Here is a 14,418-nt window from a genome sequence, read left to right as displayed (position 1 = left end):
TCCTTACAGAATCTGTGGGGCTTATTCTCATTCTCAAGCCAGTATGCACAGGATTTCAGCCTTCTTCTCCAGTTTAAATTGTACCCTTTCCAATTTACTATTAAGCAAACAGTGTGAACAAAATGAAATTTAGATGATGAAGCCCTAGAACTCAGAAAGTACTTATACAGGAAAAATGGACTGATTCACTATGGAATGCAAAAGAATCCTGTAAGTGTTTTTCTTTTCAAATTATTATTTGAAAGTCTGTTCTGAGAAAAAAATTCTTTATGCATTTAAACCCATTTAAGACTTTGGGATATATATACAGTTTTACATTGACTCAAAAAATTGGCAGACCTCAATTACAATGGATAATCACTTGTATCTCATGGCTCAAAGATGACTGCATGCTTTGTTTCTAAATGTGTACGTGTCTTAGTCACCAAAAAAAAAAAAACAGCCCTTCAAAAATGCATGACAGAGGAAGCAAAGAATCAGGAACAAAGCACCGTACTGTCCTTTGATCATTGTGCTCCTCCTCATGAACATACCCCACTTACTTTCTACTTCGAAATAGAAAAAAGATATAGCAGCAGTTGAAGCCTAAACTTGTAAATCCTCATTGCATGAGATAATTTGTCCTGCTGAAGCTGGTCAGAACTTGTTACAGGTAACGACATTAATTAAGAGATTCCTCCCTTTAGTGCCACACCTATTCATGGTATTTATTTATTTATTTATTTATTTATCGTGTCAGGAGCAACCAGACATTTGTATTACATTTTTAACAAAACAAACAAACAGACAAAATACAAAGTTTGCAAGCTTGGTAGTTGATTAAATGTCCTTTGACTAGTATCTGGCCACTTGGAGTGCCTCTGGTGTTGCCGCAAGAAGGTCCTCCTTTGTGCATGTAGCAGGGCTCAGGTTGCATTGCAGCAGGTGGTCAGTGGTTTGCTCTTCTCCACACTCACATGTCGTGGATTCCACTTTGTAGCCCCATTTCTTAAGGTTAGCCCTGCATCTCGTGGTGCCAGAGTGCAGTCTGTTCAGCGCCTTCCAAGTCACCCAGTTTTCTGTGTGCCCAGGGGGGAGTCTCTCATTTGGTATCAGCCATTGATTGAGGTTCTGGGTTTGAGCCTGCCACTTTTGGACTCTCGCTTGCTGGGATGTTGCAACGAGTGTCTCTGTAGATCTTAGAAAACTATTTCTTGATTTAAGTCATTGACATGCTGGCAGAGCCCCAAACAAGGGATGAGCTGGAGATGTCACTGCCTTGGTCCTTTCACGATTGACTGCTACTTCCCAGCGGATGTCAGGTGGTGCAATACCGGCTAGACAGTGTAGTTTCTCCAGTGGTGTAGGGCGCAGACACCCCGTGATAATGTGGCATGTCTCATTAAAAGCCACATCCACTGTTTTAGCGTATTGAGATGTGTTCCACACTCAGCAGCAAAGTAGCATAGCGCAAGGGCAGATGTCTTCACTGTGTCTGGTTGTGATCCCCAGGTTGTGCCAGTCAGCTTTCGTATGATATTGTTTCTAGCACCCACCTTTTGCTTGATATTCAGGCAGTGCTTCTTATAGAGCACAGTCCAGAGTGACTCCCAGGCATTTGGGTGCGCCTCAATGCTCCAGTGGGATACCTTCCCAGGTAATCCTCAGAGCTCAGGATGCTTGTCTGTTCTTAAGGTGAAAAGCACATGTTTGTGTTTTAGATGGATTAGGGATCAGCTGGTTTTCCCTGTAATAGGCAGTAAGAGCACCTAGAGCTTCGGAGAACTTCTGTTCAACCATCTCAAAGCTCCCTGCTTGAGCAGTAATGGCACGATCATCAGCATAGATGAAACTCTCTGTCCCTTCTGGCAGTGGCTGGTCAATTGTGTAAATGTTGAACATGGATGGAGCAAGCACGCTCCCCTGAGGCAGGCCGTTCTTCTGTTTCCGCCATCTGCTTCTCTGGCCCTGGAACTCAACAAAGAAGCTCCTGTTTTGTAGCAGGTTTCCTATGACGTGGGTGAGATGGTAGTCCTTTGTGATATTATACATTTTTCTCAGGAGGAGGCGGTGGTTTACAGTATCATCAGCCACTGACAGGTCTATGAAGACAGCTCCTGTGATCTGCTGCCTTTCAAAGCCATCTTCTATGTGCTGAGTCAGGGTCAGCACTTACAATGTGCAGCTTTTTCCTTTCATGAAGCCAGCTTGCTGTGGAATCAGACATGGGTCTATTTTTTCCATAATTCTTTCCAGAAGTTTGTAGAGGTGGCACAACAGGGAGAATGGTCTATAGCTTTTGGATCATTGCGGTCTTTGCCTGGCTTCAAGATGGCGATGACTCTTGCTTTCCTCCAGATTTTGGGTGTCTGACAGGATGCAGTGCAGTTGTTCATCAGCTCCAGCAGCCAGCGCCTTGCTTTTGGGCCAAAGTTCTTGATTTGTTCCATCCGTAGATTATCCAGGCCACCTGCTTTGCCATTTTTACATTTATTGAGAGCCATGTCCAATTCAGTAGATGTAAAGGGTTCATGAAGGTTGTTGTTCTCAATCTCAATCTCTGGTTTTCTGGCTATTGGTTTCTTTCCTACTTTGGTGACAAGGTTGGGTTTCCCATTCTTCAAGAGTTGGTGTGCTATCTGATCTGCCTTTATGTTGGCATGGGTATTAGTTTGTGAGGGGTCGTTGCTCAACCGTCTTAGCAGCCTCCATGCCTTCTGGCTGCTCCTGCCCATGTCAACCTCTGTGATCAGCTTTATCCACTAACATGTCTGAGAATTTAGTCCAATCTGCCTTTCTGAAGTTGAATCTTCGTTTAAATAGAGCTTCCTGAGGTCTTATGGTTGGGAACAGTTGGCATACTATAGGTCGGTGCTGTGTGTTTGGGATTGATGGTCCCACTGATTTACAATGCTGTTGCTCACAAATAAGAGGTCTGGGTTATAACCTTGATGCCATCTCCCGCTGTTGTAGGATGGTGGGAGCTTACTATCATGAATGAGTGATAGTTTGTGCAGTTCAGTCCAGGAAAGGACAGCCTCTCATTTTTATCCTCTTGAGCCAGGCATGCAGCCGGGGGGGGGGGGGGGTTGAGGGGCTTCAGCCCCCCCCCCCTTAAAATTCTCATGGTGGTCCGCGAAAAAGCCTTACTGGTGCATTATTTAAATTGTTATGTTTATTCATATCATGACCATATTCAATATATCCCATATGCATGGGGGTATTGGGGTAACGATACAAAAGGTTTGCTAGGGTAGACCCTCTTTCACTCAGACTTTTGGCCGTTTCTGTTGTTCATCTCTGTGTGTTTCTTGGACACACAGCACATCGCATTTCTTATCTTGGCACAGTTCATAGAGCAGTTGTTCTTTGGCAGCTGACATGCCTTCAATGTTGATTGAGATTATTGTCATGGTTGGTCCTGAAAAGGTCCGTTGGTTGTTTTGCTTGCTTGCTTGCATGCTGCAAGTCACTTCTGGTCACTTCTGGAGTGAGAGAATCAACCGTCTACGAAGACGTTACCCAGGGGACACCCGGATGTCTTGCAATCCTGCAAGGAGGCTTCTCTCATGTCCCCCTATTCGTGGTACACTGCACTGAGACTATGTCGATGGCCATACATTTATTTGCCCAGATTTAGATTGGGAGCACACTTTTTATATTATCCCTGAAAGGGGGGGGGGGGGGTACCAAGTCCAAATATCAATGAGAAGGGGTAGATCAAGACCTTTGCCACTGAAAGACAAAATAATTCATATTTTTCTTCTTAGGCCACTGAAACACTGACACTGTCTTCCTACAAAGTACCTCCCTGGCCTTGTTTGCAAAGTCACACTTGATCCGAGGTCAGAATGAGGCAGCCAGCCATGAGATCAACAACTACATCATTGCTTGCCGAAAAATGGCAAGGCTTGCACCCACCATTCTGTCCTGCCTCCTGTCCTTTCCTCCAATGCCACCCCAATCCAGATAGACAGGCTAGAAAAACTTTTTTTTCTTGGAAATTGTGGAGTAAGAGGAAAATTTTAAACCATGCAAACTGAAACCTAAAAGAAGCACTTTTACCCTTTTTTTACTTCTACTCAAATTTGCCACCAAAGCAAGTTTGGGCTCAGGGAGAGAGAGAGAGAGAGAGAGAGAGAGAGAGAGAGAGAGAGAGAGAGAGAATAATATCTTAAACTACTACTGGACACATATTTTACAAAGACCCATGCATACTACAAATTATAGCATTATTATTCCCCTTTAACTGCCATAATTTTATCCTATGGATTGCTGAAAATTGTTGTTTGGTGAAGCACTAGACTAGAGAAATAAATCATGGAATTACATAGGATGCAGTCATGACAGTTAAAGCAGAACCATGATGTTATAATTGTGTAGTGCAAAAAGGTCCAGAGAGAGAGGGGAGGAGAGAGAAAGCATGAGTAGGACTGGCCACTTAATTTGCAGCTAGTCCAGAGCAGTAATTGGATCACATACTCCTTCCACAATCTGCAGCAGGGCAGTCACACAATTTAGCCAGGTTGAAGGAGGTTTGGCCCTCTTGAATTGTCATGGAGATGTTGCTATTATTGTTGCTGAATAGCCACAACGCTTTTGGCCATCACAGACACCCTATGCTGATATCAGTTGAGATGCTTGCACAACCAGAGAGAAGAACGTGAAGATATGCTCTCCTTTTCCCTGGTTGTCCAGGAACTTCTGCTGATGTCAGCATGGGGCAGCCATGATGGCCAGGAGCTTATCTGGAACTCTACAGCCATCTGGCAATGGCAATAGGGGCAACATAGATCTAATCCATCTATTTTTCCTGTGCTGGAAAATGCAAGGAAAGGGGGATGGATGAAGCAGCCCATGGGGGGAGTGGACTACATTGGACCTGTCCACACTGTGCCCAAAGTGTGGGTTATTTTGTTGCTATTCACTTTTCAGATAAAATGCTTGTAGACTATTTTGCTTTAACTGAAATGCTTATTGTCCTTAACCAGAAGTTTCCTCAAAGGAATATTTCTCAGAATAAGCATACATTTTCCCAAGGGAAATGGTTTCCACTAGCACATCTTGAATGTTTTTAGACTAACTCTAGCATTGTTATGCAGTGGACAAGCATTTGGAGAATATATTTCATTTGGACAATATATCAAAATGGCTTCAAAAGCTCACTCACTATATAAGCCGTTTACATTAATGAAAGTATGAATTGCCTCAGCAACTTACTGAGAGCTGCTGGGTGCTCAGCATTTTTTGAGAATCAATCCACTTATTTAGAAGCTTAAATGTGGATTTACAAGTTTAGATAGTTATTCATTTTCATGGCTTTTTAAAAAAATGGATGTTACAAAAGTCTACATTCTGCAGCTCTGCCAAGATTAAAATCGTCCACTTTGCTATGATGTATGAAGAGCACTGGTTTATTTTCATGTGTCTGCTGCACATTGGCAAGGATCCAGTATTTACAACAGAGTAAAAACAAATAATAAAACCATGTCTGTTTGTGTGTGTGTGAAAATGTAGAATGCTCAACTATTAAACAGACCCTGAAAATCTTATGCTACCAGAAAATAGCTTTTCTAATTAAATGTTGTGTTTTTCCCTGAAATAATATAAACACCCCAGAGCATCTGTCATTTAAAAGAGTATTATACCTTAGTTTGGCTCTGTAACTTATATTGTCTGTATCTTTATTGCAAGTATGTTTCTTCTAGCAATATTTTACAGATGAAAATTGGGGCATGGGCAGCCAAACAAGATCGGAGTGTCATCAATATGACAAAAGTTATTAATAAGGAAGAACATACAAACTGAGAGAGGTTGCAGCAGTTTGCTTTTTCTTGAACGTAATGGAAAAAGCAAGATTCACCTCTTACTTGCAGTCCCCTTCCCTGCTGAATTAATTGAGTACAAAGAACTCAGTGTGCAGTGACATAGGGTGCATCTATGTTGAATAAATGCAGTTTGACACCAGTTCAACTGCCATGGCTCAGTTCTATGGAATCCTGGTATTTGTAGTTTGGTAAGGCACTGGGACTCTTTGGCAGAAAGAGCTAAAAGCCTAGTAAAAGTACAATTCCTGGGATTCAAGGGCATTGGCCCATGGCAGTTACAGCAGTGCCAAATTGCACCTGTGTTGATGATGCACCCTGAAATGAACTGAGAACAAATAGTGAAATGCTATGGAATCCTGGTATTTGCAGTTTGGTAAGGCACCAGGACTCTTTGGCAGAGAAAGCTAAAGTCCTTGTAAAAGTACAATTCCCAGGATTCAAGAGCATTGCTCCGTGGCAGTTACAGCGGTGCCAAATTGCACCAGTGTAGAAGATGCAGCTTGAAATAAGCTGAGAACAAATAGTGAAATTGAGAATAGAGAAACTGGGATGTTTTAAAAAGCATCTGAAGAAGCAGGATGACAGAGGATTGATCAAGATGTTCGTAGGGCAGGTGTGGGGAAACCCAGGCCTGGGAGCTGGAGGCAGCCCCTTGGGCTCTTTTTTCAGGCCCTCCCATCTTTCACCATCCCATCAGCATGAGAAAGTACCCACCGCATCCTCATGCTGAGAGGAGGGCCAGGATAGCCACACGTGGTCCCAGCACCAGCCCCAGGCAGAGCTTTTTCTTGGCCTTCTGCTCCTCATCTGCACATTTCCTTTCTTCCTAGCATCCACTGCCCAGTGACAAGGAGAGTGGCTACTCCATCTCCTCTTCTTCCTCTGCCACCGCTTTCCTCAACAGCAACTTCTCCTTCAGAAAGGCACTCTGGAAAGATGCACTGGCCCTAAGAAGTGGGCCTTCAGGTAGCGGCACATGAGGCTACCTGAAGAAGGAGCAGGAGAGAATGGAAGGAGAGCCCTGAGCAGCCACATGAGTATTTGACATGCCCTGCAGGCTCTCCTTCCCTTCCCTCCTGCTCTTCTTCTTTTTGAGGGGGAACTTGCCCTTGAAAAAGGCTGAGGCCATAGAAGAGGAGGCGGAAGAAGAGCTGCCCTCCTCGCTGCTGAGGGTAGAGGCCAGGGAAAAAGGGAAGCCAGCCAGCAAGCAGACACATGTGAAGTCAAGCCCTGTGTGGAGCGGCTGAAGGAACCAGGGGATGTTTAGCTGGGAGAAGAGAAAGAACATGAGAACAATGTTTCAAGATTTTAAAGGGTGTTACATTGAGGAGGGGGGGGGAGTGATTTTCTGCTGCTCTAGAGACCAGGGCACAAGGGAGCAATTGTTTCAAATGACAGGGAAAGAGATTTGACTAAAAAGATTAGGAAGAATTCCTGAGAGTAAGAGCTATTGTAGAGTAGTATAGGCCTGGGAGTGTGGTGGAGTCTCCTTCTCTAGAGGTTTTTCAACAGAGGCTGTCTATTGAGAGTGCTTTGATTGTGCCTTCCTGCATGATGGAGTTGGACTCAATGGCCCTTGAAGGTCTCTTCCAACTTTAAGATACTAGGATTATATATCAGGAGTAGGCAATACAGGGTCTAATGGATACACTTTTTTTCTTCCATCCACCATCTCATCCTGACCAAGGCCAACTCTTTTGGGATCCAAACATTCCCCATCTTTCCTTCACTTTCCCCTCCCAGGTGCCTCCGAAAGAGAATAGGAAGGGGAGGAAGTGAAGATCTCCTCTCTTCCGCTGCCTCTCAGCTTTCTCCCCACCCCCATCTCAAAGGTACCCCCTTCCCTTCTCATACACCCCTCTTTTGTGCTTCCAAGTGGGGAGGTGTGTGTATTGGAGTGTTGAGGAGAGAAAGAAAAAGAGTGAAAGTGAGAGGTTGGTCTGACAGGAGGGAAAAGCTCCCTTCCTCTCTGAGCAGCCAATCCTCCTGGCAGCGAGGGGACTTGGAGAGAACTCCCTCCTGGCCCACCCACCCTGCTCCAGCTCACCATGCTGCCCACAAGTTAGAAAGTTTGCCCATGCCTGGCCTAAGGCCATGTAACAATGATGGGGAAGGCAACAATGATGGGGAAGGCAGGAAAAAAATCTACAGAGCTTGAGCACCTTCTTTCTCTTACTTTCTTCAAGATAGCAATGCCTTGTGGTTGTTTTTCTCTTGTGCCACCACCCACACAATTTTGCTAGCATATTGCACTAACAAGATCCTGGCTTTTTTATTTGCAGCAGGGCTTGGAAGGTTATTGCAATACGAATGAATATAATGATATGCAGAAGCTGTCTGTAACAGCAGCAGTAGAATGATGCTCTGAGATTCAGAGCATTATCCCACTATTACTTAATTACAGATGGTTTCAGATTGCCAATATATTCTTTCTTTTAAAAAGAAATTTTCCAAGTGCTGGTTTTTGGGCCCCACAAAGATAGCACGAGTGTGCTATTAAAATTTTTATTTCTGTGTAGTTGAGTCTTTTAAATACAGCAATGCATAGATTAGTTTAGGGAAGTGGATAAGCTGCTCAGGTGATGTGACAGAAGTCCATTTACATAATATACTCCAATTGGTGATATAAGTATGAGAGGGGAAAAAACAGGTCATTTCTGACTAGTTTGAATAAATGGACTCATAATGGTATGCAACAGTGCCTTAGGACAGTTAAGTTGAAAATTATGTAAAGCTGCTTTCCTCTAAAAGCAGAGAAAATGGGAAATGGCATTCTTTGCTTCCTGTTGGAAGGGCTATAGATTATCTCATTCTCTAGTATCAAATAGGCAAAACCACTTTTATTCTTAAGCATTATTTAGTTTGTTCCTTAATTAATATATTTATATCCTCTTTGTTTGACTAGATTCCCCAGAGCAGCTCGCAATGTTCTTGAGATATTATAGATCCATTTAATAACACTAGACACGAGAATAAACAAACAAAGGATTTTTAAAGACCAGTTGCAGCACAAGCAGATATTTGAGGCTGTCTGGATGAGCATCCTTTCCTATTATGCTTCTTTCTTACTCGTCTTTTTTTTTTCTTTCCTGCCTTTCCAAAGACTGAAACACAAATGAATGGATTTGAATTAAGGGAAAAGAGAGTTTACCTAGATATTAAGAAGAATTTCTTCACTGTGGGAACCGATTTACAATGGAACAGACTATTTCATCAGGTGTGGATACCCAGACAATGCACTGAGCTCTGCCAACACAACTGCTGCACAACCACTCACAGAAATAAAAATGTAAGCTATCAATAAAATAAACTTAGTATACCAATACTTATTGGTACCTCATTTCTGCTCAAAGAGTTATTTACTAATTTCACTAATTTTCCGCCTAGGCACACAGAAGACTGGGCAACTTAAAAGGCGCTGAATACACTGCGATCTGGCACCACGAAATGCATAACCAACCTTCCACTTGATTAACTTCACTTGATTAATTATAGTCAAAATCTATAATGTCATAAATGCTTACTCTGAAGTAAGTTCCACTGTGTTTGATTGACTTATTGGCAGATAAGTGAAAATAAAGCTGAAACATTAAAGGAAGAAATTAATACGTTCGTCTAATAACATATGATGTCCAGATGTGTCCATGTGCATTAGGAAACAGCTTTCTATAAAGTGAATCTGCTCTGATTGAGGGAGTCAGAACAAGCTTCAAGTGTCTGGCCACTGTAAAATGTGTAAAATGTTGGCTACAGGAAAAACACAGCGTAAAATCCTATAAAAATCTATGGAAAAGCACTGGTAATATATAAAGTCCTGTCATTTGAGTATGAAGTCCTTTTGCAGGATAGATTACATGATCTTGCCTGGTAATACTATTGCTTAAAACCTGTGGTAATGTGGTTAAAATATGTGAAAGTAGTTTGTCAGTATTTTCTCAATGTTTTAGTCAGTTAAACTGCCCCCAGCCCTTAATATTTCTCAATATTAGATGGCAGGAAGAAATCCATCTCCTTGGTGCAACACTTTGACACAACCCTGGAAATAGAGTAATAGTTTGTGGTCCTGAATTTTTAAAACACTAGATAAAGTGCTCTCTACAGCAAGAATACAATTGAGAACACTGCCATTTTCATTAATGGGAAATGTATACAAAATTAGTGATCCTGGTGGTTCTTTGAATTGTTTTATTTCTAAAACACAGTTTTATAACAAGGAATTAATTAGTATGCATCATTTACTGCTGTGCTGGGTAATGGTTTAATAGCTGAGGCATACTGCTTATAGGAATCACTGCCTGTTTTCATTCTAAATTCTTTTCTTCAGTGATCCATGTATTTACAGAATGAAGGATCTGGTGCCCTCCAGATGTTGTTGGATTCTAACTTATAGTAGCCCCAATCATCTTAAACTGTGGTGAGTGGTGATAGAAACCAATGGCTGGTGGCAGTTTCATTAAATTTTGGACTAAAACTTAGATTCACCACACAACTGCCATTGCAGTGGTTCTCAACCTTCCTAATGCCATAACCTCTTAATGCAATGCCTCATGGTGTGGTGACCCCCAATCATAAAATTATTTTTGTTGCTATTTCATTACTATAATTCTGCTACTGTTATGAATTGTAATGTAAATATCTTGTATGCAGGATATATTTTCTTTCACTGGACCAAATTTTGAACAAATACCTGATATGCACAAATTTGAATACTGGTGGGGTTTGGAGGGAGGAGGATTGATTTTGTCATTTGGGAGTTTTAGTTGCTGGGATTGATAGTTAAACTACAATCAAAGAGTATTGTGAACTCCAACAACGATGGAATTGAACCAAATTTGGCACACAGAACTCCCATGTCTAACAGAAAATACTGGAAGGGTTTGGTGGCCATTGATCTTGACTTTTGGAGTTGTAGTTCACATACATCCAGAGAGCACTGGATGTATGGTTCAAGATCTGAACCAAACTTGTCAGAAATAGTCAATATGCCCAGATGTGAACACTGGTGGAGTTTAGGGGAAATAGATCTTGACATTTGGGAGTTGTAGTTTCTGGGATTTATAGTTCACCTAAAATCAAAGAGCATTTTGAACTTCACCAATAATGGAATTAAACCAATCTTGGAACACAGAACTCCCATGACCAACAGAAAATATTGAAAGGGTTTGGTGGGCATTGACCTTGAGTTTTGGAGTTGTAGTTCACCTACATCCAGAGAGTACTGTGAACTCAAACAATGATGGCTCTGGACCAAAGTTGGCATGAATACTCAATATGCCCAGATGTGAACACTAGTAGAGTTTGGGAAAATAGACCTTGACATTGGGAGTTGCAGTTGCTGGGATTTATAGTTAACCTACAATCAAGGAGCACTCTGAACCCAACCCACCATGGATCTGCACCAAACTTGGCACACTATCTACATGGCAAACACTGAATACTGGTGGGGTTGGGGTGGGGCTGTTTTTGAGTTCTGGCAGGTGTAGTTCACCAACTCCAAAAAGGAAGAGAAAAACAGGTGGAGAGATCTGCAGCCTTCTCTGCCAAAGGGGTTCCTAAGACCATCAGAAATATGTGTTTTCTGATGGTCTTTGGTGACCTCTCTGAAACCCCTCTTGTGACCTCCCCCCCTCCCCCCGGTGGTCCCGACCCCCAGGTTGAGAAACACTGCACTAAAGGAAGCTGCAATCCATTATTTGGAGGTCCAAAGATACACTATTTTTGCTTTTCAATCAGCATTGTTCATTTTGTATGCTGTTGTGCCATTTCTGATTTTTGGCAACCCAAAAGTGGATCTATTGTGGAGTTTTCATTCAAGGGGTGGGGATTGCCATTGACTTCCTCCATGGCTGAGAATGCGCAGCTCGCTCAGTGTCATGCAATGGGTTTCCATGGCTGAGAAGGGATTTAAATTCTAGTCTTCCACTTTCTTAGTTCAAAGCTCAAACCATCATGTCACTGTTTTGCATCAGTTACAGAATGATGGGCTTCATGGATTCTGTGTGCCTCAAATCTTGCTACAGTGGCTGGGGATATCCATAATGGAAAAGAACCCTGAGACATAGATTTATGTTTTGAATAATATTTCAGAGACATCTTTGTGTTTTATTGGACGTACCTTGGAAAGTAAGAAAGGTGCTTCGGAGTAATCTTTTCTCCTCTTATTTGATAAACACAATACCCTGTGGGATATTAAGGTAGAAGCTGAGTTATCTGGGGTAGTATAGGTAGAAGTTGAGGGCTTAACGTTTTAAGGGGCTGGGGGGCATTCTCCAATGGGAAAACCTTGAAATAAACACATCCCAGTTTGGTGCATTCTTCTCCAGGCGAGATTATTTTTGTGGAGCCACGCAATTGCATAGAGCCTCCAGGAAAGGGGATGAACTCCACCAGAGGCAAGGCAAGAACATTGCTCTCTGTGGAAAAGCTCTTTGGCAGGCAACAACATCAATCACTGGCATAAGATTTGTTGTGACAACATGAAGGGAAAGAAGAGCTAGATGTTAGCTCTGTTGTTGTGCCCTTGGAATAAAATTAACTCTGTTGTTTTTATAGCTTTTTTTGAAACGTTTTAATTTTTAACAAGGCGAGGAAAACCTTTTTTTTATTGACAAGCTACTGGTAAGAGAGACTACTTTGCTGCTCAGTGAAGGGATTATCAAAGCCATGACGTGCTATACAAGTGCAGTTGGAATTGCTGAGAAAAAATGATTCCAAATCCCCCTTAACAAAAGGATTTTAAGATGGATTTAAAATTAATAACAATATCCAGGTTGCCACCTTGCAGACTGGTAAGCACTCATATGAACAAGTGATCACTGACATTAAATCCAATTTAGGATGTGATCCTATGGTGTTTGGATGATAGTCTGTGGGTCGCATCATAATTTGGATTTCCTTTCCAAAAAAAAACCCCTAGCATGAGATGTCAAATCTCCGAGCTTCCCAACATGGATGTTTCAATACAGTGAGACTTTGGTATTGGCTGGAGTTTAGTTCCATACATCCCAAAGTACATGGATGCTCAAATCCTATTCAACTTAATTGCATTATTAAATAATATCCCTTATATAAAATGGCAAAATCAAGGTTTACTCTGGAGGGGATAGTTTCAAGCCATAGGTGGTTGAATCCATATATGCAGAATCTGTGGATATGGAGGGCATCTTGCTTCTCCAATGTCAGTTGACACACATAAAAAGTAAGTCTGAGGAATGTGTGAATTCTTTAGCTCCATAGGCTTGCCATTTTCTGGCATGCCCCAGTAATTGAAGTAAATGTGTGCCAGCGATTGCACTGGATATTTTTTCTCTCTCATTATAACCAGTGGATGACAGTTTGTAAAAGTAAGCAGAAGACCCAAAAAGGACAATGCGCCAAACTGCTATTATTTCCTGTCCTGCCAGTGGAAGCCCAACAAAGCGTAGCATCAGGGCTGCATCTACACTGTAGAATTAATGTAGCTTGATGATGATAATAGTAGTAGTAGTAGTAGTAGTAGTAGTAGTTTTACTTCTTGCCTGCTTCTCCTCACATATTGAGGTGGGTTACAACATTATCAAAACATAAATAAATAGACATCACAACCTCTGAGGATGCTTGCCACAGATGCAGGCGAAACGTCAGGAAAAAATGCTTCTGGAACATGGTCGTACAGCCCAGAAAACTCATAACAACCCAAATACATAATCATTTTAAAACGCTCTGTAAAATACACATATTAAAACATACCTTCATAAAATATGTATCAAAATACAAAGAAAGGCATACAGTGAAGTTTAAAATTCACCATAGAACTTGTCTGGGTAGGCCTGCCGGAAGAGATATGTCTTCACTTGTATCTTTTTTAAAAAAAATCTTTGTTAGAGGTTTTCATAGTACACACACAGTAGTTTAAAATATTAGCATATATTTGAAAGTTTAAAATCAGATATGAATAAAACAAACAATAGCCAGTAGAGAAGAAGAACAAGATCAAAAAGAAGAAAAGATAAAGCGGAGAAAGAAAGAAAAAAGGAATTATGAAGCAATAGAAGCGGAATAGAAAAGGGAAATAAAGGGAAAGATAAAAGTTAAAAAAAGACAAAAAAGAGAGAAGAAATGATGTCTTCGGTCCTACTTCTGGGATAGCTTTGAGGAGGGGTTCTTCCAATTATTTCTTATACAAATCTTCTGATTTTTCGTGTCATCTTTCTCCCCTTTCTTCCATATCCTCTCCTTTAAATGTGTGGGTGGCTTCTGTTCTTATATATTGCCTATCTTTTATTTCTTATTTTAAATATTCATTTATTAGTGTCCAGTCTGTCTCTTTCTCTGTTTTCCCTTTATATTTTTGTAGTAAATAATTTAGCCTATCCATGTTTCTTATGCCCATTATTTTTTATTCCACTCTTCAATTGGAGGTATTTCACTTTTTCTCCATAATTTCACATAGCAAAGTCTAGCAGTGGCTGTAGAGAAGAAAAGAAGTTTATCTGTGTTACTTTTGAATTTTTGTTCAATAATTCCCAATAAGAATATTTCTGGTTTGAATGGTATATTAACCTTTAATATTTTTGTAGTCTTTCATGTATATCTTTCCAAAAACTTTTGGCTTTTTTGCATGACCACCACA

Source organism: Anolis sagrei, chromosome 2, assembly GCF_037176765.1.
Source record: "Anolis sagrei isolate rAnoSag1 chromosome 2, rAnoSag1.mat, whole genome shotgun sequence".
Classification (NCBI taxonomy): domain Eukaryota; kingdom Metazoa; phylum Chordata; class Lepidosauria; order Squamata; family Dactyloidae; genus Anolis; species Anolis sagrei.
Note: the sequence above shows the minus strand (reverse complement) of the source record.